The 23745-nt window shown below is 43.2% G+C and overlaps 1 protein-coding gene, 1 non-coding gene and 1 pseudogene across 3 annotated transcripts in view; 1 reads left to right on the forward strand and 2 right to left on the reverse strand.

The window, feature by feature from the left end:
- LOC126030783 (Ig lambda-2 chain V region-like) overlaps positions 1–23745 on the forward strand; it is a 288742-nt pseudogene that overhangs the window by 80276 nt on the left and 184721 nt on the right.
- Positions 1–23745, reverse strand: part of LOC126030744 (zinc finger protein 280B-like) — a 307853-nt gene that overhangs the window by 61995 nt on the left and 222113 nt on the right. The gene's annotated exons all lie outside the window — the stretch shown is intronic.
- On the reverse strand, positions 17669–17770 carry LOC126031849 (U6 spliceosomal RNA). Its single transcript, XR_007503664.1, has one exon. It is a non-coding gene; the product is annotated as a U6 spliceosomal RNA (small nuclear RNA).

Below are 23745 nucleotides of genomic sequence, written 5' to 3' on the forward strand. Positions count from 1 at the left end.
TGAGCACTGCCAGGTGTGGTGAAAAATTTTAAAAGAGAACAAGAGGAAAATGAAAACTAACAAGAATAATTTTCATAAGTGTTGCAGAATAATCTTCTGTTCAAAGCCTCCTAATAGAGAGATAAACAGAGGCAGGAATGGAAGCAGTTTTGCATGCAGTCCCCTCCCTCCCCTGGACAAGGGCAGGGATAAGAGCTGGGACAGAACCAGGCCCAAGGTTGTGGTATCAAGAGGCAGCGCTCTAGGCCACCTGCATCATGACCTGGACTCTTTTCGTCCTCAGCCTCCTCAGTCAGGGCACAGGTGAGTCTTAGGCAAGGGCCCTCAGCACATCTGGACTCATCTTTTGTCTCCTTTCCTCTGGCTCCTCTGAATTCAACTTGAACTCAAAAGTGTTTTCTCTGTTTTTCAGGGCTCTGGGCCCAGTCAGCCCATACTCAGCCTCCCTCAATGTTTGGGAATAAAGGAGAAAGAGTCTCCATCACCTGTACAGGAACCAGCCTTGACATTGGAAATAATGTTGTCTCCTGGTACCAGCAGAAGGAGCACACAGCCCCCAAATTGCTGATTTATTATGATGATACTCTGAATTCAGGGATCCCTGATCGCTTCTCAGGCTCCAAGTCTGGCAACACAGCGACTCTTACCATCTCCAGCCTCCAGCCTGAAGACGAGGCTGATTATTACTGTTTCTCATACAGGATTGGTGGCTCTTTACACAGTGGTTCAAGCTCATAGGGAAGTGAGACAAAAACCTGCTCTGTGTTGCCTGCTGCTCCTTCCTTTCAACATTTAGATTTTAATCTTTTGAAAAATTATTTTGAACTTAAATGCTTACAAATAATTATGATAAGCACAATAACCCATATAATTTATTTACCAATATTTTAAATAATTTTCCATATCTGCTGCTCCTTATATTTCTTTCTGATTTTCACTATATTTTGTGAGTATACATGCAGGCTGAGGAATAAATCGATGAGTTATTTGAAATAATTAGTTTATCTATTTATAGATTTTAAATGTTTTTGAAAGATAGAATATATATTTTATAAGATAACCACTTTAAGATATGAAATTCATCATTGTTTTCTTTTTTCACATTGATACATACATTACCATTATTATTTAATAATATAATATCCTTAAAGAATCTCTTTTTTGAGGGGAGGGTCACACCAGGCAGTGCTCAGTGGTTACTCCTGGTTCTATGCTCAGAAATTGTTCCTGACAGGCTCTATGGACCATAATGGATGCATAATTTGAACCACCGACCTCTTGCTTGCAAGGCAACGCCCTACCATCTCTATCTCTCTGGCCCCCACTTCTTTTTAATTTCATGTAGCATTTCACCTGGGTCTGCTTTTTAACTGTAACCCATGGATCAATCACATGAGTATATGTTCAGCATACCAATGGCTCTCTAATGATCGTTTGTAATAAATACAATATCAGTTTCATAGTATAGTCTCCCCAGACACTGCTCATTTCAATGTCACTTGGTTATTTAGACTTGAAAACGATGATTGTGCTTAAGAATGCTCCACACACAACTTAAGCTATGAAGCCTTTCTTCAGTCTAGTTCACCCTTACCAAACATGATAGGCCTAAGAGGAAAAAAAGGGTAAAAAAAAAAAAAGGGAAAATCTTTTACAGTCGACTTGCCAGCTCTTTTTTCTTTCTTTTTCCCTTGTTCTCTAAGTGTTTTGTCCCATATTACATGGGAAAGCTTTTCAAATGTAACCGATGAGTCTATCGTCTGGCTGCTGATGTAGGCATATGAGTTTATGTGTAAGGCAGGGGTCTCAAGCTCAATTTACCTGGGGGCTGCAGGAGGCAAAGTCGGGTGAGGCAGGGCTGCATAAGGGATTTCGCTTAATGAATATTCACAGTAAAAAATCACATCAGTAAGAAAAAAAATCAGAAAAAGTCGCATTAAACATTTGCATACCCCGAATGGAACTCTTTGGGGTATGTGAATGTTTAATGCGATTTTTATTGCAATCATTTGTTAAGGAAATATTCGCGAATACTGAGATATTTGAAGATAGGCCAGGGCCACAAATTCTTGTATTGAGGGCCGCGAGTTTGAGACCCTTGGTGTAAGGCATACCAAGTTCAGTCTAATATCTGTCTGCAATAGATATAGTGCCTATGTATTATAGTGTTCTCCCCTCTACTACAGAGAACACTTCCTCTCCGCCCTTTTTATTACTTTTTGCTTACCACCTTACAAACCCTTTTCGACCCCTTCATGTTATTTCTCCACATTTAATCATTTTTACTCTCAATCCCTTAACTCCTCATGAAGCAGAACATTCTCCCTTGCCCAGTCAGATGCCAACTAGCTCCCCAAAATGAATGAATTCTCAGTTTGAGAAAAAACCAACAATGTGCTGCTATTGCTTTGCTCTTGATGGCCCCTCTTCCTTCTCTTCCCTTCACTGTGGACTTTTGCTTGCTACCAGATTTGATTCCTGAGAAATCCCCAGATTGAGGACGTTTCTTGATATGGGACTGTTGGGAGCCATTTTCCCCAGACTCCACAAAATTAAATCACAGGCTGAAGCTGCACTCAGGATCTTATTTCTTTCCTGCCTATTTCAAAAGTTTTAAAGAAGGCATACAAATTTTCTTCGAATATTTCTTTTTTTTTAAATTAAAACACATTTTTATATTTTATTTTTAATACGTTAAAAGTACAGTTTGAGCAAACCATCTGTGTGCTACTTGAACCCTAGCACAACAAAAGACATGGTGTGATTTTTCAGACACTAAACATCAGTTCAATATAATCAGAATTGGTTGTGTATAAAATAAAGATAAACTTTTGGTCTAGAGTGATGATAGTACAGTAGGTAAGGTACTTGGCCTTAAATAAATATATTCTATTGTAATTCCAAAACTTTTAAAGCCAATGTCACATCAACTGCTTTATTAAACTAAAAAACATTAAAACATGTAATAATTCTGGATGGTATGTATTAATAATAATCAAACTTGGGAAAACTAAGCATAAACAATAGCATAAAATCATAAACAGATCATTCAAAGAATCCATGGAGACCAAGAAGGTAACGCATCATGTTTTCAAATACAGCAGCATACCTTGTCATCCCCAGGGCAACGATATAAATTCTGAAAAGTGCTAATGATGTTATTGCTAAATCTGGGTGCAAAGACATCCTTTTCATGGCCAAACTGATGTCGAGATTGTCGTACAATGGAGTCGATGACATAAAGTCCAGGTACCTTGTATTCTGGTTTACATTTCTGAATGAATTTCTCCACACTCTGTACCACATGTTTATAAAACTTAATAGCTTTGATGGCTGCTTTAGTAATCTGGGTCATTTTAGCTTTAGAAATAGGTGGTTTATAGTCATTCAGCGAATATAACTCGCTGTTGAAGGTCTTCACGGCTTCCATCGCGGCGCGGCGCGGGGCCCGGCGCGGCCCGGCCCGGCAGAGGCGGAAGAGGCGGCGGCCCGGAGGAGCGAGCGAGGGGGCGAAGGAGGAGGAGGAAGAGGAGGAGGAGGAGGGCCGGCGCGCGGCGGGGCGGCCAAGCTCGGGCTGCAGCCGACTGGCTTCTTCGAATATTTCTATGAGATATTATATCCTTTAAATCTCATAGCTGTTATCAATATATTCTTTTTTTTTTTTTTTTTTTTCTTTTTTTTTTTTTTTAATTTTTTTTATTTTAATTATGACAACAAAGATGCAAAGAAAGAGGACAGGGTAAAGTTACAGTGGAAGCCCAATCACCCATAAACAGGATTCTCAGTAGTCCCATCGATGCTATCCCAGCCTTATACTTTCAGCCAAAGAACATTAAGAAAAACAAAACTGAACCAATGTACCATACAATTACTTTGTCCCTCAAATCCCCCGTTGTAGTACATATTATTTCTTAGCAGCACACCATATAATCTAAAGATATTGGACTTATGTAACTCTTTAAACATTGAGGGCAAAGTACATTTATCTAGATCCATGCACATGCTTACTAGTTTAAATTAACCTCAAAAGTTTTAGTGGGTTGTTTTTCTTAAGGATTGGAGTCAAGGGACCATAGTAAAAAACGAAATTAAAGTGGCATTTGTTTGCATAGGCCCACCAAAACATAAGGGACATGGAAAGACAAATTATGGTCTAAATAGATGGAGACCCTACCCCTGAAGTTTCCTGGCACAGGACTGACTCTAGGCTCCAGGCAAACTAGTTTGTCCAATTCAAGTCATCGTCTGTAGTGGCAATACACCTCCATTCCTCACATAGTCTCTGTTGTTGGTATCATGCTTCTGTATTAAAGATCCTGGAGTCTACATGTCTCCTATAGCAGTCAGGATGATGCAGAGCATTCTCTCGTTTCATCTCACACTTAAGGGGCAATAGAGAGAACCATGTCCTGTAGAGCAGGTCATTGTTGTTGTCACGTCTTCTCAGTGTAAACGGAGGTGTCTTTTTAGGAGGTCGATGTCAGACCCTTGGTAGTGTCTTTCCTGGTAGAGGACTGCTTCCAACTGTTGCTATAAAAGACCTTGGATGTTTCGTAGATAGCGTGCCTGGTTCCAGTGTGAATGGAGAATGCCCATTAATCTGAGGCCTGTGCCAGGTCATTATATCAATGTTCAGGGTGTAAGGTACATTGTAATGAGATTTATTAGATAATAACTAATCTGTATGTATAGTGTTTTCCCATTTTAATGTGTCTATGCAAACAAGGATCAATGCCATGAAGCGTTATTGGTGCATTTGGAGGCAATAGGAACAAGACCAGAAATTTCCATGACATAGTTCAATCATAGGCATCAAACTGAGGGACAGTTCCACCAACAATCCTTACTATACAGCTTACAAAGAAAAGACAAGATGAAAAGTGGATAGAAAAATGATGGTAGAAGAATATATAGAGAGTTACAGCAGTTAAAGAAAATAATCATAAAATATTCAAAATATATATGTGTTCAATATGTGTTCGATTTATGTCCTTCTAAATAGTTCTGAGATTTGTAAGATCTACTGTATGTCTTTGGACAGAGATTAAAACTGTTTGTTACTGAAGGTAAGAAGTGTAAATCAGGGGTACTGGTGGTTGGGAGGAGCATAAGTTCGCGCGGGGGCGCTAGCCCCCGCGCGGTTTCAAAATGTAGACTGGTATGAAATTGCCAGTGACAGCCTGAGTATAGCTGAGCAATTATCTGCCACCACCCAGATCAAACGCCACCCTATAAGCCAACCCTGGAGCAGGTCAGGCCCAGGTCCGGGCCCCCCCTACCCTAGGCCAGGCCAAAAGGCCACTGGCACATGCGGAGGTCTGCCAGCTGCCCGCCCGTGCTGCTAAAAATCCTGCTCCAGGAAGGGAGAGAGAGACCCTCCCAAGCCTGAAGGACAGGGATTTAAGCCCAACCAAGGCCGGTCCCCAGACCCGGCCTGGGAGTGGGGAAAAACCCAGGGTGCCCCATCAGCTCCTCCCAGAAACCCACCTGGAGATCCGGAGGAAAGGGGGAGAGGGGGGCCGGGTGACCCAGGTCCGGGCCCCCCCTACCCTAGGCCAGGCCAAAAGGCCGCTGGCGCATGCGGAGGTCTGCCAGCTGCCTGCCCGTGCTGCTAAAAATCCTGCTCCAGGAAGGGAGAGAGAGATCCTCCCAAGCCTGAAGGACAGGGATTTAAGCCCAACCTAGGCCGGTCCCCAGACCCGGCCTGGGAGTGGGGAAAAACCCAGGGTGCCCCATCAGCTCCTCCCAGAAACCCACCTGGAGATCCGGAGGAAAGGGGGAGAGGGGGGCCGGGTGACCCAGGTCCGGGACCCCCTACCCTAGGCCAGGCCAAATGGCCGCTGGCACATGCGGAGGTCTGCCAGCTGCCCGCCCGTGCTGCTAAAAATCCTGCTCCAGGAAGGGAGAGAGAGACCCTCCCAAGCCTGAAGGACAGGGATTTAAGCCCAACCTAGGCCGGTCCCCAGACCCGGCCTGGGAGTGGGGAAAAACCCAGGGTGCCCCATAAGCTCCTCCCAGAAACCCACCTGGAGATCCGGAGGAAAGGGGGAGAGGGGGGCCGGGTGACTCAGGTCCGGGACCCCCTACCCTAGGCCAGGCCAAATGGCCGCTGGCACATGCGGAGGTCTGCCAGCTGCCCGCCCCTGCTGCTAAAAATCCTGCTCCAGGAAGGGAGAGAGAGACCCTCCCAAGCCTGAAGGACAGGGATTTAAGCCCAACCTAGGCCGGTCCCCAGACCCGGCCTGGGAGTGGGGAAAAACCCAGGGTGCCCCATCAGCTCCTCCCAGAAACCCACCTGGAGATCCGGAGGAAAGGGGGAGAGGGGGGCCGGGTGACCCAGGTCCGGGACCCCCTACCCTAGGCCAGGCCAAATGGCCGCTGGCACATGCGGAGGTCTGCCAGCTGCCCGCCCCTGCTGCTAAAAATCCTGCTCCAGGAAGGGAGAGAGAGACCCTCCCAAGCCTGAAGGACAGGGATTTAAGCCCAACCTAGGCCGGTCCCCAGACCCGGCCTGGGAGTGGGGAAAAACCCAGGGTGCCCCATCAGCTCCTCCCAGAAACCCACCTGGAGATCCGGGGGAGAGGGGGGCCGGGTGACCCAGGTCCGGGCCCCCCCTACCCTAGGCCAGGCCAAAAGGCCGCTGGCGCATGCGGAGGTCTGCCAGCTGCCTGCCCGTGCTGCTAAAAATCCTGCTCCAGGAAGGGAGAGAGAGATCCTCCCAAGCCTGAAGGACAGGGATTTAAGCCCAACCTAGGCCGGTCCCCAGACCCGGCCTGGGAGTGGGGAAAAACCCAGGGTGCCCCATCAGCTCCTCCCAGAAACCCACCTGGAGATCCGGAGGAAAGGGGGAGAGGGGGGCCGGGTGACCCAGGTCCGGGACCCCCTACCCTAGGCCAGGCCAAAAGGCCGCTGGCACATGCGGAGGTCTGCCAGCTGCCCGCCCCTGCTGCTAAAAATCCTGCTCCAGGAAGGGAGAGAGAGACCCTCCCAAGCCTGAAGGACAGGGATTTAAGCCCAACCTAGGCCGGTCCCCAGACCCGGCCTGGGAGTGGGGAAAAACCCAGGGTGCCCCATCAGCTCCTCCCAGAAACCCACCTGGAGATCCGGAGGAAAGGGGGAGAGGGGGGCCGGGTGACCCAGGTCCGGGCCCCCCCTACCCTAGGCCAGGCCAAAAGGCCGCTGGCGCATGCGGAGGTCTGCCAGCTGCCTGCCCGTGCTGCTAAAAATCCTGCTCCAGGAAGGGAGAGAGAGATCCTCCCAAGCCTGAAGGACAGGGATTTAAGCCCAACCTAGGCCGGTCCCCAGACCCGGCCTGGGAGTGGGGAAAAACCCAGGGTGCCCCATCAGCTCCTCCCAGAAACCCACCTGGAGATCCGGAGGAAAGGGGGAGAGGGGGGCCGGGTGACCCAGGTCCGGGACCCCCTACCCTAGGCCAGGCCAAAAGGCCGCTGGCACATGCGGAGGTCTGCCAGCTGCCCGCCCCTGCTGCTAAAAATCCTGCTCCAGGAAGGGAGAGAGAGACCCTCCCAAGCCTGAAGGACAGGGATTTAAGCCCAACCTAGGCCGGTCCCCAGACCCGGCCTGGGAGTGGGGAAAAACCCAGGGTGCCCCATCAGCTCCTCCCAGAAACCCACCTGGAGATCCGGAGGAAAGGGGGAGAGGGGGGCCGGGTGACTCAGGTCCGGGACCCCCTACCCTAGGCCAGGCCAAATGGCCGCTGGCACATGCGGAGGTCTGCCAGCTGCCCGCCCCTGCTGCTAAAAATCCTGCTCCAGGAAGGGAGAGAGAGACCCTCCCAAGCCTGAAGGACAGGGATTTAAGCCCAACCTAGGCCGGTCCCCAGACCCGGCCTGGGAGTGGGGAAAAACCCAGGGTGCCCCATCAGCTCCTCCCAGAAACCCACCTGGAGATCCGGAGGAAAGGGGGAGAGGGGGGCCGGGTGACCCAGGTCCGGGACCCCCTACCCTAGGCCAGGCCAAATGGCCGCTGGCACATGCGGAGGTCTGCCAGCTGCCCGCCCCTGCTGCTAAAAATCCTGCTCCAGGAAGGGAGAGAGAGACCCTCCCAAGCCTGAAGGACAGGGATTTAAGCCCAACCTAGGCCGGTCCCCAGACCCGGCCTGGGAGTGGGGAAAAACCCAGGGTGCCCCATCAGCTCCTCCCAGAAACCCACCTGGAGATCCGGGGGAGAGGGGGGCCGGGTGACCCAGGTCCGGGCCCCCCCTACCCTAGGCCAGGCCAAAAGGCCGCTGGCGCATGCGGAGGTCTGCCAGCTGCCTGCCCGTGCTGCTAAAAATCCTGCTCCAGGAAGGGAGAGAGAGATCCTCCCAAGCCTGAAGGACAGGGATTTAAGCCCAACCTAGGCCGGTCCCCAGACCCGGCCTGGGAGTGGGGAAAAACCCAGGGTGCCCCATCAGCTCCTCCCAGAAACCCACCTGGAGATCCGGAGGAAAGGGGGAGAGGGGGGCCGGGTGACCCAGGTCCGGGACCCCCTACCCTAGGCCAGGCCAAAAGGCCGCTGGCACATGCGGAGGTCTGCCAGCTGCCCGCCCCTGCTGCTAAAAATCCTGCTCCAGGAAGGGAGAGAGAGACCCTCCCAAGCCTGAAGGACAGGGATTTAAGCCCAACCTAGGCCGGTCCCCAGACCCGGCCTGGGAGTGGGGAAAAACCCAGGGTGCCCCATCAGCTCCTCCCAGAAACCCACCTGGAGATCCGGAGGAAAGGGGGAGAGGGGGGCCGGGTGACCCAGGTCCGGGCCCCCCCTACCCTAGGCCAGGCCAAAAGGCCGCTGGCGCATGCGGAGGTCTGCCAGCTGCCCGCCCCTGCTGCTAAAAATCCTGCTCCAGGAAGGGAGAGAGAGACCCTCCCAAGCCTGAAGGACAGGGATTTAAGCCCAACCTAGGCCGGTCCCCAGACCCGGCCTGGGAGTGGGGAAAAACCCAGGGTGCCCCATCAGCTCCTCCCAGAAACCCACCTGGAGATCCGGAGGAAAGGGGGAGAGGGGGGCCGGGTGACCCAGGTCCGGGACCCCCTACCCTAGGCCAGGCCAAATGGCCGCTGGCACATGCGGAGGTCTGCCAGCTGCCCGCCCGTGCTGCTAAAAATCCTGCTCCAGGAAGGGAGAGAGAGACCCTCCCAAGCCTGAAGGACAGGGATTTAAGCCCAACGTAGGCCGGTCCCCAGACCCGGCCTGGGAGTGGGGAAAAACCCAGGGTGCCCCATCAGCTCCTCCCAGAAACCCACCTGGAGATCCGGAGGAAAGGGGGAGAGGGGGGCCGGGTGACCCAGGTCCGGGACCCCCTACCCTAGGCCAGGCCAAATGGCCGCTGGCACATGCGGAGGTCTGCCAGCTGCCCGCCCCTGCTGCTAAAAATCATCAATATATTCTTATGTAGCAGCAAATTCCCCTATCCTTAGGATCAGTTCACTATGGAATACTAGTAGTCAATCTCTGCTCAGAGATCATGTAAGCAAAAAGTTTTAGGGACTGTTGGTTTTGACAACTTGGACCCCCTCATACACTAGTAGTACCTTATGGCATTGTCCATTTTTGCATAAGCATACTAAAATGGGAAAAGTTAACAGATGCAAACAAGTTTTATCTAATAGAGATAGGAATGCAATTTTTTTAAAATTTTTTTCCTTTAATTTTTTTATTTTATTGTGGTCGAAGTGAATTACAATTCTCTCACAGTAATATTTGAGGCACATCGTGACAATAGGTGAGGGTCATTCCCACCACGAGCATGCATCCCACATATTCCTCCTTTACCCCTGTAATTCTATTGAAACTGTACCCCCCTTGTACAGCTTGTTGTATGTTGTGTATTGATTCTGTTGTCATAGACTTTAGATTTGGTATTCATGTCTGATCAGTTATTTCCAGTAAATGAACATACAACTGTCTGGCCTTGGTACCATCTGGGGGAAGAAGGAAAAACGAAAAAAGAAAAAAGCAAACAAAAAAAGAGAGAAATGAGCAGGAATGCATCTAGGTGTTATAAATATTCATTTAGAAGAAGGAAGAGAAAAAAGCAGAAAAAGGTAGTAAAACAAGACCAATCAGAAAGAAAAAACTATAAGGGACTATCAACAAGATTTAAAAACGTTTAAACACATTATAAGCCAAAACTCAAAACCATCAGCTATGGACAAAAAAAGAAACAGAAAATAAAAAAGAAAGTAGATAAGAGAGAAACAAACAAACAAACAAAAAAAACCAGACCAGCAACTTCTTAAAAAAAAAAAAGGTTGTATTGTATTCTTGTGTTCTTAGGGTATATCCCTAGGAGTGGAATAGCTGGGTCGAATGGGAGCTCAATTTTCAGATTTTGGAGGAATCTCCATTTTGCTTTCCATAGTGGTTGTACTAGATTGCGTTCCAACCAGCTGTGTAGTTCCTTTCTCTCCACATCCCTGCCAGCACTGATTGTTCTCATTCTTTGTGATGTGCGCCAATCTCTGCGGTGTGAGGTGGTATCTCATCATTGTTTTGATTTGCATCTCCCTGATGATTAGTAACGAGGAGCATTTTTTATGTGCCTTGTGACCATTTGAATTTTTTTTTTTTATCAAAGTGTCTGTTCATATCTTCTCCCCATTTTTTGATGGGATTAGGTGTTTTTTTCTTGTATAGTTCTGACAGTGCCCGGTATATTTTGGATATTAGCCCCTTATCTGAAGGGTGTTGGATGAACAGTTTCTCCCACTCAGTGGGTGACACTTGTATCCTGGGCACTATTTCTTTTGAGGTGCAGAAGCGTCTCAGTTTAATGTATTCTCATCTGTTGGACTCTGCTTCCATATTTTTGGAAAGTGCAGTTTCCTCCTTGAAGATGCGTTTAGTCTCAATGTCATGGAGTGTTTTACTGACATGTTGTTCTATATACCTTATGGTATCAGGTCTGATATCAAGGTCTTTAATCCATTTGGATTTTACCTTTGTACATGATGTTAACTGGGGGTCTAAGTTCACTTTTTTGCAAGTGGCTAATCAGTTCTGCCAGCACCACTTGTTGAAGAGATTTTTCCTGCTCCACTTAGGATTCTTTGTTCGTTTTATTAAAAATTAGGTAATTGTATGTCTGGGGAACGTTCTCTGAGAACTCAAGCCTATTCCACTGATCTTAGGGCCTGTCTTTATTCCAATACCATGCTGTTTTGTATTGCTTTGTAGTACAGTTTAAAGTTGGGGAAAGTAATACCTCCAATTTTCCTTTTCCCTAGGAGTGCTATAGCTATTCGAGGGTGTTTATTATTCCAGATAAACTTCATAAGAGTTTGATCCACTTTTTTGAAGAATGTCTTGGGTATTTTTAAGGGGATTGCATTAAATCTGTATAATGCTTTGGGGAGTATTGCCATTTTAATGATGTTAATCCTGCCAATACATGAGCAGGGTATGTGTTTCCATTTCCGTGTGTCCTCTCTTATTTCTTGGAGCAGGGCTTTATATAAGTTTTTTTTGTATAGGTCCTTTACGTCTTTGATCAAGTTGACTTCAAGATATTTGAGTTTGTGTGGCACTATTGTGAATGGGATTGCCTTCCTGACTTCCATCTCTTCCCTATCATTATTGGTGAATACAAAGGCCATTGATTTCTGTAGGTTGATTTTGTAGCCTGCCACCTTGTTATATGAATCTATTGTTTCTAGAAGCTTTTTTGGTAGAGTCTTTAAGGTTTTCTAAGTAGAGTATCTTTTCGTCTGCAAACAATGAGAGCTTGACTTCTTCCTTTCCTATCTGGATTCCCTTGATATTTTTTTCTTGCCTGATCCCTATAGCAAGAACTTCCAGTACTATGTTGAAGAGGAATGGTGAGAGCGGACAGCCTTGTCTTGTACCAGAACTTAGAGGAAAGGCTTTTAGTTTTTCTCCATTGGGGATAATATTTGCCATTGTCTTGTGGTAGATGGCTTCAACTAGATTGAGAAAGGTTCCTTCCATTCCCATCTTGCTGAGAATTTTGATATCACACCTATATTTATTGCAGCACTATTCACAATAGCCAGGCTCTGGAAAAAAACAAGATGCCATTCAAGAGATGAATGGCTAAAGAAACTGTGGTACATATACACAATAGAATATTATGCAACCGTCAGGAGTGATGAAGTCATGAAATTTTCCTATACATGGATGTAAATGGAATCTCTCATGCTCAGTGAAATAAGTCAGAGGGAAAGAGAGAGACACAGAATATTATCACTCATTTATGGGTTTTAAGAAAAATAAAAGTCATTTTTGGAACAATCCTCAGAGACAATGAGAGGAGGGCTGGAACACCAGCTCACTTCATGAAGCTCACCACAAAGAATGGTGAGTACAGCTATAGAAATAACTACACAGAGAACTACCATAATCATGTGAATGAAGGAGGGAACTGGAAAGCCTGTCTGGAGTACAGGTGGGGGTGGGGTGGGATGGAGGGAGATTTGGGACATTGGTGGTGGGAATGTTGCACTGGTGAAGGGGGTGTTCTTTACATGACTGAAACCTAATCACAATCATTTATGTAATTAAGATGTTTAAATAAAGAAAAAATGAAAAAGGTTGTATTTCTTCCTCCTCTTCTTCCTCTTCTTCTTCATCTTTTCTTCTTCCTCCTCTTCTTTTTTTCCTCCTCTTTTCTTCCTCCTCCTTTCTTCCCCTTCCTCTTTACTTTCTTCTCTTTTCTTCCTCCTCCTCTTTTCTTTCTCCTCTTTTCTTCTTCCTCCTCCTCTTTTCTTCTTCATCCTCCTCTTTTCTTCCTCCTCCTCTTTTCTTCTTCTCTTCTTCTCCTCCTTCTCCTTCTCCTTCTCCTCCTCCTCCCCCTCTTTCTTCTTCTTCTTCTTCTTCTTCTCCTCCTCCTCCTTTTCCTCTTCCTCCTCCCCTCTTTCTTCTTCTTCTTCTTCTTCTTCTTCTTCTTCTTCTTCTTCTTCTTCTTCTTCTTCTTCTTCTTCTTCTTCTTCTTCTTCTTCTTTCTCCTTCTTCTATTGCATAGGCACAGCAAATATATGGAAAATTACAGTGGGAATTCCTTTGGCCTAAGAGATACGGGGCTTCTCTGCCCTTAAAGTATACGGCCATGGGAACAACTACCAGCTCCGTGATCACTTACTTGCACACCCCAAGGTCATTTTTTGGTGCCAGGAAATTCCCAAGTCAGATGTGGGTGATAATATCCCACCTCTGTTGCTAGAGATCTTGTTATTTGTGTAGGTCATAGAGTGAGGCTAGGAGAGAGTTTTTCATTATGGTTCTAGGAGTTCTGTTCTATCTCTGTGGCCCCTTGATAGGTTCTGTCCATCGGATATTTGTCAAAGTCAGTCTCTTGTAGATAGCAATTTTGGTTTTTGTTTAGGGCAAAGGATGACATGTCTCCTGGTTGCATCATACCATTAAGTGCTGAGATGGGGCAACCCTCTCTTAGCTCAAGTTGTTGCCATTTCCTCATGTCAGGATGTCATGTTAAAACTGGTGCAATTTGGTGTCGCGACAGCAAGAAATATGAAATTTTTTATACTGCAGTGGAACCTTACATCCTAAACTCTTGGCATGGTGACTTGGCTTAGTCTCCAATTGATTGGATATTGACCATCCACCCCTGAACCATGGATATCATCTATGAAAACAAACATGGTTTCCTACATTTGCATCAGGAACATAAATTCTACTTCAGAAGGCCCCACTACAGCCATGGCACTGACTTACTCCAAAAACAGTCCTTATGTCACCCTGACAACTGGGTAACAACAACTCTGCTTTTAGGGCAGGGTTCTCTGCAATGCTAACTGATGGTGAGATGGAACCAGAAGACAATACATACCAGCCGAACTTCGACATAGGACTTATATATAAACTAGGAACTATAACTACAGTTACCTGACAGCAACAACTGTGATGGTGAAGAGCTGACCACTGAGAATGACTATGGGGTTTGATGACCTAGTATGTTTGGAGTCTTGAGTTGCTCTTATGCAAAAATTCTTAGGGGGGTTAGATCTCCCTGTTTTTTAGGCCAAAGTTCTTTCTTTCCAATTCCTTTTATATTTTGCTGTGCCTATGCAAATGACATCTGCCAAACACACACACACACACACACACACACACACACACACACACACACCTTTTTCTTTTTAAGTATTTCTCTCATCTCTAAAGATAATAAAAGTGAACATACTAAACCTTTGGCTATCGTATTAGAGAATTTATTGGTGATACAATAATTTTCACAAATATAACAGCTAATAAACTCTCTTCCCTTATTTTTTCATCATTTTTTAAATTCTTTATTTTCTTTCTATTTTTTAATAACTTCACTTTATGCCATCCTGAAACAATTGTTATATGATTAGTTATGTCTACCATGTGATACATTTTCTTTTAATAAATTAAAGATATAAAAAATGAAAAAAAGAAAATAAGGAATGACGCAAACAAATAACCTAACTGCACAACTCAAGCTACCAAAAAAAAAATAAAGACAAACAAAATAACCCAAAGTAAACAGAACTGGGAAATACTAAAACTTAAATATAGATATAGTTAGGGGCTGGAGAGATGGCACAGTTGTGAGGCCTTTGCCTTGCATGTGGCTAATCCAGGACAGACCTTAGTTCAATTCTCAGTGTCCTATATGGTCCCCTGAACCAGGAGCAATTTCTGAGCACATGGTTTGGATTAACTCCTGAGAATTACAGGGTGTGACCCAAGGAACCGGGGGAAAAAATCGATCAATTTAGAAGCATATGCTTCTGATAAATGACACTTATTTTAATTATAAATTTTTTTAAAACTAGAGTTTTTTTCAACTTTGAAGATGTTCTTGTTACAGAAGATCCACTAAAGCTAGTTTTGATGAATGTGTTATACTGTGCTTTTATATATTACAAAGATATCTTCTATGTGCTTATATGCCAAGTGTGCTTTTTCAGAAATTGTGCTGTTGGGCTTGTGCTTTAGCTTGTAATTTAATTTTTTGGTTTCCATAGCATGAGCACAAAGTCAAAGAAATAGCACAGCAGATAATGTACTTGTCTTGCATGTGGCCAACCCAGGTTTCTTTCCTGGCACCAAGATCCTCAGGCATGCTAGGAGTGACCCATGAGAACAGAGCTAGAAGTAAATCCTGAGTGACTCAGGATGTTTCCACAACACAATATCACATACAAAAAAGAAAACCAGAAGATAAAGAGCAGGAGTAAACAAGGAGGAAAAAGATATGGAGAAGTTTAAGGTTTGCTTTCCAGGGAAGAGGTTGACAGCTTAATTTGGCAGCTTTCATGATTTTTGGTAATACTACTTAATGCCAGCAGGAGGCATTGATGACCTGTTTTTGCATATATCTCTATTTATTCTCGTTTATATAAGGATTAAACTCCATAAGCATCAAGAGCAGTTTCTCATTAAGTTTTACCAAGGAAAAATAAGGATGCGCTGTCCCAAATCTACATAATTTTCTTGAGTCCAAGACACAGAAGGAAAAAAGTTAAATAACTCTTTATTTTTACATTAAATTTAGCTGACCCACCCTTTTAGTCTTCAATGATTTAAAATTTTTATCTTTAGGTAGTTGCTATTTTTATGTACTCAGATCTTATTCCTGCATTAAGGTGGATACATGGTATTCTGATATTGCTGCAGCTTTAACAAGGTTAATAATAACTTGACATTATTGTCTTTTTATGATTTTTATTATTAAGTTTATTATACCCCTCCCCTTCCTTATTTGATGTTAAGGAGGTGGTTGTGCAATCAGAAGGGATCCTAGAAAATCTGGCTGTGCTGTTTCATGGGCTTTAGAGGTACTGTGTGGGGGGAGGTCGAACCCCTTGCTGATGGTCTGTGAGTCTGAAAATAACTCCCAGAAAGATAAATTAAATCCCATTCTTCCATCCCCCCTTTTGGGGGAGACCTTGGTAATAATATCCGGAGTAAATAATCAACAAATGCAAAAGATTAGGTGGCCAAAGATTCAGCAAAATCGTTTTTGTCAGTTGCAGCCAGCTCCAAAAAGCAAACTGAACAATCCCTCAGCTCTGGCAAAAAGCCCCTTACACCTCCCCAACAAGCTTTTATTGTTTCCTTAATCGCCCTCACCTGGAAGATCCAGGTGGACGACAGGCAAAAACAATATTACAAAATATACACAACAGAACTGCATATCAGGTTGCAGGTTTTTCCACACTCAGCTGAAAGTGCTTCCCAAGTCTCTGCTTCCTGGTCTAGTGCCACCTACTTCTGTTCCTGATAATTAAGTTGTTCTCCAGAAACTTTGGAGTTAAAAAGCACCTCTGCCTGAGTTTAAGGTGGAATTGCATGCAGTTTGGGAAGTTAAACAGCTAGAAAGTCCATCAGAAATAACAGTGCATCCCGATCAGTTAGAAATTTATAGGTGAAATAGAGTAGGATGTCATTTTATGTGAGTTCTGTATATTTATATGCATATAATGTATATATGCATATGATCTTTATATGCAGTAATTTAATACATTCTATGAATATAGTGATTTGAAAGAAAACCACACAGACATGTTGAAAACATTTATCTGTGACCAAATCACAAATAAAAGATAAATTGAAAGAAGGTTCTTGGATAACATGACTAATCTTAAATCCATACTATGCACATAGAAATGCAGGTAAATTAAGGATGTACTTATTTTTTTTTCTCTGATTACTACCTCAATAAAACAGCAAATGTGGATATTCTCTTTAGATTCTTGATTCTGGCAAAATATCAATGTAGGATAAAAGAAAGTTAGAGTCAATTAAAGGAAAGCAGAAATGGAGAGGAACAGAAATTAAGAGCTCTTCCTCCTGACAGGGGGCTTTGCTTGCTCAAAGGTGTTCCTTCCTGGGAGTGAGCATATGCTCCTGAGATGCAGGACAACCAATGCTTCAGGATAGACAAGTGTTTGGGGGAAGTGAAAGTGTGTGCCCTAGAGACTCACCCCAACAACCAAAAACACGAAGTGCAGGTGTTTCCACAAGAGGATAACTCAACTTTGCTAACACTAGAGAGAACTAGAAGTGAGGGAACCCAATAGAGGGCACAACCTGGAGCAGGTCAGTACTGAGTATCATAGGTAGAGCCACATTATAAGCAGAGGCCTAGAAGACGAGGAAGGTCATAGACATATGAAACTATAGCATATTTATATATCTGTGAAAATGTGGTATGGGATGTTTGTATATGGGAGACAAATTATTTTTAATTATGTCATTTGTTTAATAGATACGTTATTTAGAAAAACAGTGGTGCTAGGAACAGAAACTAGGGGTACCAATGGTGCTTAATCCCAGGCACCACTTGAACCTGCTGTGCACTTCTGCTTTGGCTTTGGGGATTCAGAACATCAGAAGTGCCCCAGTATTATGTGCCAGCCTCATTGGCCAAGGAGCAATGGGAAGGGCCTACTCACCACCCTGAACATCAAAGAATGAATAATTAAAAAGAAAATCAAAATAACAACTAGATTTTTATAGCAGTATCGTGAGTAAGGCCTTGGTTGCATGACACTGACCCAGGTTGGTCCTTGGCAGTTCACCTGTTTCCCAAGCCTGCCAGGAGTAATTCCTGAGTGCAGAGACAAGAGTAACCCTGAGCACTGCCAGGTGTGTGAACAATTTTAAAAGACAAAAGAAGAAAATGAAAACTAGCAACAATAATTATTCTTTCTTTTCTTATTTTAATATGGAACTATTTACGAATTTGTTGTCATCTTGCTGAGGGGCCCTGCTAATCTCTGTATCATTCCAATTTCAGTATATGTGCTGCCGAAGCGAGCACAACAATAATTTTCTTATAATGCAGAATCATCTTCTGTTCAAGGTCTCCTAAGAGAGGGGTGAGTAGAGGCATAAATGGAAGGAGTTTTGCATGCAGGCCCCTCCCTTCTCTGGGCCAGGGCAGGGATAAGAACTGGGACAGAGCCAGGCCCAGGGTTGTGGTGTCAGGAGGCAGCGCTCTAGGCCACCTACATCATGACCTGGGCTCTTTTCCTCCTCAGCCTCCTCAGTCAGGGCACAGGTGAGTCTTAGGCAAGGGCCCTCAGCACATCTGGACTCATCTTTTGTCTCCTTTCCTCTGGCTCCTCTGAATTCAACTTGAACTCACAAGTGTTTTCTCTGTTTTTCAGGGCTCTGGGCCCAGTCAGCCCATACTCAGCCTCCCTCAATGTTTGGGAATAAAGGAGAAAGACTCTCTATCACCTGTACAGGAACCAGCCTTGACATTGGAGATAATTATGTCTCCTGGTACCAGCAGAAGGAGCACACAGCCCCCAAAATGCTGATTTATAGTAACAAAAATCGTCCCTCTGGGATCCCTGATCGCTTCTCAGGCTCCAAGTCTGGCAACACAGCGACTCTGACCATCTCTAGCCTCCAGCCTGAGGACGAGGCTGATTATTACTGTTTCTCATACAGGAATGACAACACTTTGCACAATGTGTCATGCTCATAGGGAAGTGAGACAAAAACCTACTCTGTGTTGCCTGCTGCTCCTTCCTTTCAACAAATTTGACTTTAATCTCTTGAAATATTATTTTGAACTTAAATGTTTACAAATAATTATGATAAGCACAATAACCCATATAATTTATTTACCAATATTTTAAATAATTTTTCATATTTGCTGCTCCTTATATTTCTTTCTGATTTCCACTATATTTTCTGAGTAAACATGCAGGCATAGGAATAAATTGATGAGTTATTTGAAATAATTTGTTTATCTATTATAGATTTTAAATGTTTTTTGATAGATAGAATGTATATTTTATCAGATAACTCCTTTAAGACATCAAATTTATCATTGTTTTCTTTTCTCACATTGATACATCCATTACTATTATTATTCTATATTATCCTTAATCTTTTTCTTGAGGGGGGTTAAATCTGGCAGCTCTCAGGGGTTACTACTGGCTCTATGCTCTGATATTACTCCTGACAAGCTCTGGGGACCATATGGGATGCCAGGATTTGATCTACCGTCCTCCTGAATGCAAGGCAAATGCCCTACCTTCATTCTATCTCTCCTGGCCACACTTTTTTTTTTAATTTTATGTACCATTTGACCTGGATCTGCTTTTTAACTGTAACCCATGGTTTTATCCCATATTCCATGGGAAAGCTTTTCAAATGTAACCTGTAAATCCTCTGGCTGCTGATATAGGCATATGAGTGTATTTGTACGCCATACTAATGTTCAATCTAATATCCATCTACAATAGATATAGTGCGTATGTATTATAGTGTTCTCCTCCCCTGTACTATAGATAACCCTTCCTCTCTGCCTTTTCTTTTTTGCTTACCACCTTACATACTCTTTCGAACCCTTCATGTTATTTCTCCTCATTTAATCTTTTTTTACTCTCAGTCCCTTAACTCCTCATGAAGCTGAACATTCTCCCTAGCCCGGTCAAATGCCAACTAGCTCCCGAATTGAAAGAGATTCTCATTATGAGAAAAAAACCAACAATGTGCTGCTATTGATTTGCTCTTGATGGCCCCTCTTCCTTCTCTTCCCTATACTGTGGACTTTTGCTTGCTACCAGATTTTGTTCCTGAGAAATCCCCAGCTTGAGGCCATTTCTTGATATGGGACTGTTGGGAGCCATTTTCCCCAGACTCCACAAAATTAAATCACAGGTTGAAGCTGCACTCAGGATCTTATTCCTTTCCTGCCTATTTCAAAAGTTTTAAAGAAGACATACAAATTTCCTTCGAATTTTTCTATGAGATAATTCTTTTAAATCGCATAGCTATTATCAATATATTCTTATGTAGCGGCAACTTCCCCTATCCTTAGGATCCATTCACTATGTAATACGAGTAGTCAAGTCTCTGTTCAGAGATCATATAAGCAAAATGTTCTGGGAACTGTTGGTTTTGACAGCTTGGCCCCCCCACATGCATTAGTAGTACCTTATGGCATTGTTCCTTTTTGCATAAGCACATTAAAATGGGAAAAGTTAACAGATGCAAAGAAGTTCTTATCTAGTAAACTTAGGAATGCAATTTTCATAGAGAAGATGCTAGTACTGGGCATCCATACTCTCACCCAGTGTGGTAAATTGGCTAGATTTGATTACAATTGTGAATTTTACAAATTATCTTTACTGTATCATCTGTCACAGAGTTTAATTCAGCAGGGAGTTTTTTGAATCCAGTCGATCATACAATGAGTGGATACAATGTACGGGTGTGCAACTTCTGTTTCTTGTGACTACACAAAAACACTGAGCTAAGCACAGTGCATCATCTGCACATACATCAACACATCAGATTATTATTCTGAGTGAAATGAGTCAGAAGGAGAGGTGTAGACACAGAACCATCATTTGTGGCATATAAGAATAATAAATGGCAATATGGTAATAATATTCAGAGAAAATATGGATGAGAGAGAGGAGGACTAGTCCATGATCAGAAGCTTGCCATAAAAAGTGGTGAATTCAGTTAGAATAGAGAAAGGTACACTATGACATTGATAGTTGGAACTTATCACTCTAGACAAGACCTGGATGCTGAAAATAGATAAGTGACATGCATGTTACCTTTTAATTAACAATATTGCAAATCATGGTGTCATAAAGAAAAAGAGAGATAGAGAGAAAAAAGCAAAATGCATGCCCCTGACATAGGCAGAGGAGGGTGAAGGGGAAGCAAACAAGGGACATTGGTGGTGGGGAAAGTGCACTGGTGAAGGGTGGTGTACATTCTATGATTGAAATGCAAGTATGAATTTTGTAACAAATATGCTTAAATAAAAAATTTATTTTTAAAATATTTCAGGCACTCAATCATAATTCCTTTATGATATGATATCATATGCCTTAAACAATGTGCTGTTTTTGTTTTTATATGTATTTTAGTTTGGTTTTTTGCAGCACACACTAAAGTGTCAATAGATTTTTTTCCCTTTCAGTGAAATCACTACTTTTCTGTGGAACACTGTTCTTGCTTTAAAAGTGTTAAAAGGTTTTTCTTTCTTTATATTATTTATTTAAACACCTTTGTTACAAACATGATTGTGGTTGGGTTTCCGTCATATAAGATGACCCCCCATCACCAGTGTAACATTCCCATCACCAATGATCCAAATATCCCTCCTCCCCTCTCAGCCCCTACCTGTACTCTAGAAGGTTTTCTTTTTACCTGATATATTCTCATTGTTAGGATAGTTCGAAGTGTAGTTATTTCTATAACTAAACTCATCACTCTTTGTGGTGAGGTTCATGAGGTCGGCTGTAACGTCCAGCCCTCCTCTCTTTTGTCTCTGAAAAATTTTGAGAAATGTCTTTCATTTTTCTTAAAACCGATAGATGGGGAGGAGGGAGATTGGGACATTGGGAATGGGAATGTTACACTGGTGAAGTGACATGACTGAAACCCAACCATAATCATGTTTGTAATCAAGATGTTTAAATAGGGGCCGGGAAGATGGCGCTAGAGGTAGGACGGACCGCGGTTCAATCCCCCTGTGTCCCATATGGTCCCCCAAGCCAGGGGCGATTTCTGAGCACGTAGCCAGGAGTAACCCCTGAGCGTCAAAGGGTTGTGGCAAAAAAAAAAAGATGTTTAAATAAAGATTTAAAAAAAAACAATATTTGTGTAAAGATGTAAAATGTACACTGTCACTAAACTATTACAATAAAAACTTTGTTTTGTTTCAAAAAAAATAACTTCACTTTTTGTCATCCTGAAACAAATGTATTGTGATCAGTTATGTCAACTATCTGATGAAATTTCTTTTAGTAAATTAAAAAGGAAAACAAAAGAAAATAAGAAATGAGCCAAACAAACAACCTAAGTGCAAAATTCAAGCTAGAAAAGAAAAAAAAAAGACAAACAAGAGTAACCTTTGGGTAAATAAAATTGGGAAATACGAAAACTTAAAAATAGATACATTTAGGGGCCAGGGTGATGCCACAATGGTGGGAAATTTGCTTTGCATGGGGCTAATCCAAAACAGACCTTGGATTGATCCCCAATGTCCCATATGGTTCTTCGAGCCAGGAGTGATTTCTGAGTGCATGGCTAGGAATAACCCCTAAGCATCACAGGGTGTGACCCAAGTAGTAAAAAAAAAAAATTAGATACATTCAGAAGCATGTGCTTATGATGACTGACATTTATTTTAATTATATAAGTATTTTGAAAATTGGAGACTTTTCAACTTTGAAGATGACAGTAGATCCCCTAAAGATAATTTTGATGAATGTGTTATACTGTGCTTTTATGTATTTCAAAGATCTAGTCTGTGTGCTTATATTCCAAGTGTGCTTTTTCAGAAATTGTGCTGTTGGCCTTGTTCTTTAGCTTGTAATTTACTTTTTTGGTTTCCATAGCCTGAGGACAAAGTCAAGGGATATCACAGCTGGTAAGGCACTTGTCTTGCATGTGGCTAACCCTGGTTTTAAACTAGGAGTAACCCTTGAGGACAGAGCCAGGAGTAAATCCTGAGTGATGCTGGGTGTTTCCCCAATACAAAATCACATACGAAAAAGAAAACCTGAAGACAATCTGCAGGAGTAAACAAGGAAGAAAAAGAGAAGAAGTTTAAGGTGTGCTTTCCAGGAAAGAGGCTGCCAGCTTAATTTGGCAGATTCCATGAATTTTGATAATACTATTTTCTGCCAGCAGGGAGCAGTGATGGCCTGTATTTGCGAATATCTTTACTCTGGCAGTGGTTGGCAACCTGAGGCTCCCGAGCCACATGTGGCTCTTTACACTTTTAATTTGGCTCTTCTGTGAGCTGGGCGGCTGCTCCAGGAGTCAGGACTCAGCTCCTAGACTCTGTCAGTGCACGCCCTGTGTGGCTCTCAACATACATTTTGATCGTGGTTTTGGCGAGATTTGACTCAGTTGAAAAAAAAGGTTGCCGACCACTGTGAGTCTGGTTTATATTCCATGAGGCGTCAAAAACAGTTTCTTATTGAGTCTTACCAAGGAAAAATAAGGGTACAATGTCCCAATTCTACACAATTTTTTGAGTCCAAGACACAGAAAGAAAAAAAGTTAAGTTCACTCTTTATTTTTATATTAAATTTAACTGGCCCACCCTTTTAGTCTTCTGTGATTTAAACTTTTTATATTTAGGTAGTTTCTATTTTTATGTATTCAGATCTGATTTCTGAATTAAGGTGGATACATGATGTTCTGATGTTGATGAAGCCTTAACAGTTTAATAAAAATGACTCTTTTTTAATTTTTATTATTGAGTTTATTATTCCTCTCCTTTCCATACTTGATATTAAGGTGATGGTTGTGCAATCATTAGTGATCCTAAAAATACTGGCTGTGTTGCTTTATGGGCCTCAGGGGGACTGTATATCAGGCTGGGGTTTTTCCATACTCAGCATCAAGAGCTCCCCAAGTCTCTGCTTCCTGGTCTAATGCCACTTACTTCTGTTCCTGATCATGAGGTTGTTTTTCATAAACTTTGGAGTTAAAAAGAACTCTTGCCTGTGTTTAGGGTGCAATTGCTTGCAGTTTGGGAAGCTAAACAGCAAAGAAGTCGATCTGAAATAACTGTGCATCCCGGATCATAATCAGAAATTTATAGGTGAAACAGACTAGGATGTCATTTTATGTGAGTTCTGCATAGTTATATGCATATAATATACATATGCATATTATCTTTATATGCAGTAATTTAATAAATTCTATGGATATAGTGATTTGGAAGAAAACCACCAGATATGTTGAAAACATTTATCTGTGGCCAAGTCCCAAATAAAAGATAAATTGGAAGAAGGTTCT

Source organism: Suncus etruscus, chromosome 15, assembly GCF_024139225.1.
Source record: "Suncus etruscus isolate mSunEtr1 chromosome 15, mSunEtr1.pri.cur, whole genome shotgun sequence".
In the NCBI taxonomy this organism is placed as follows: Eukaryota; Metazoa; Chordata; class Mammalia; order Eulipotyphla; family Soricidae; genus Suncus; species Suncus etruscus.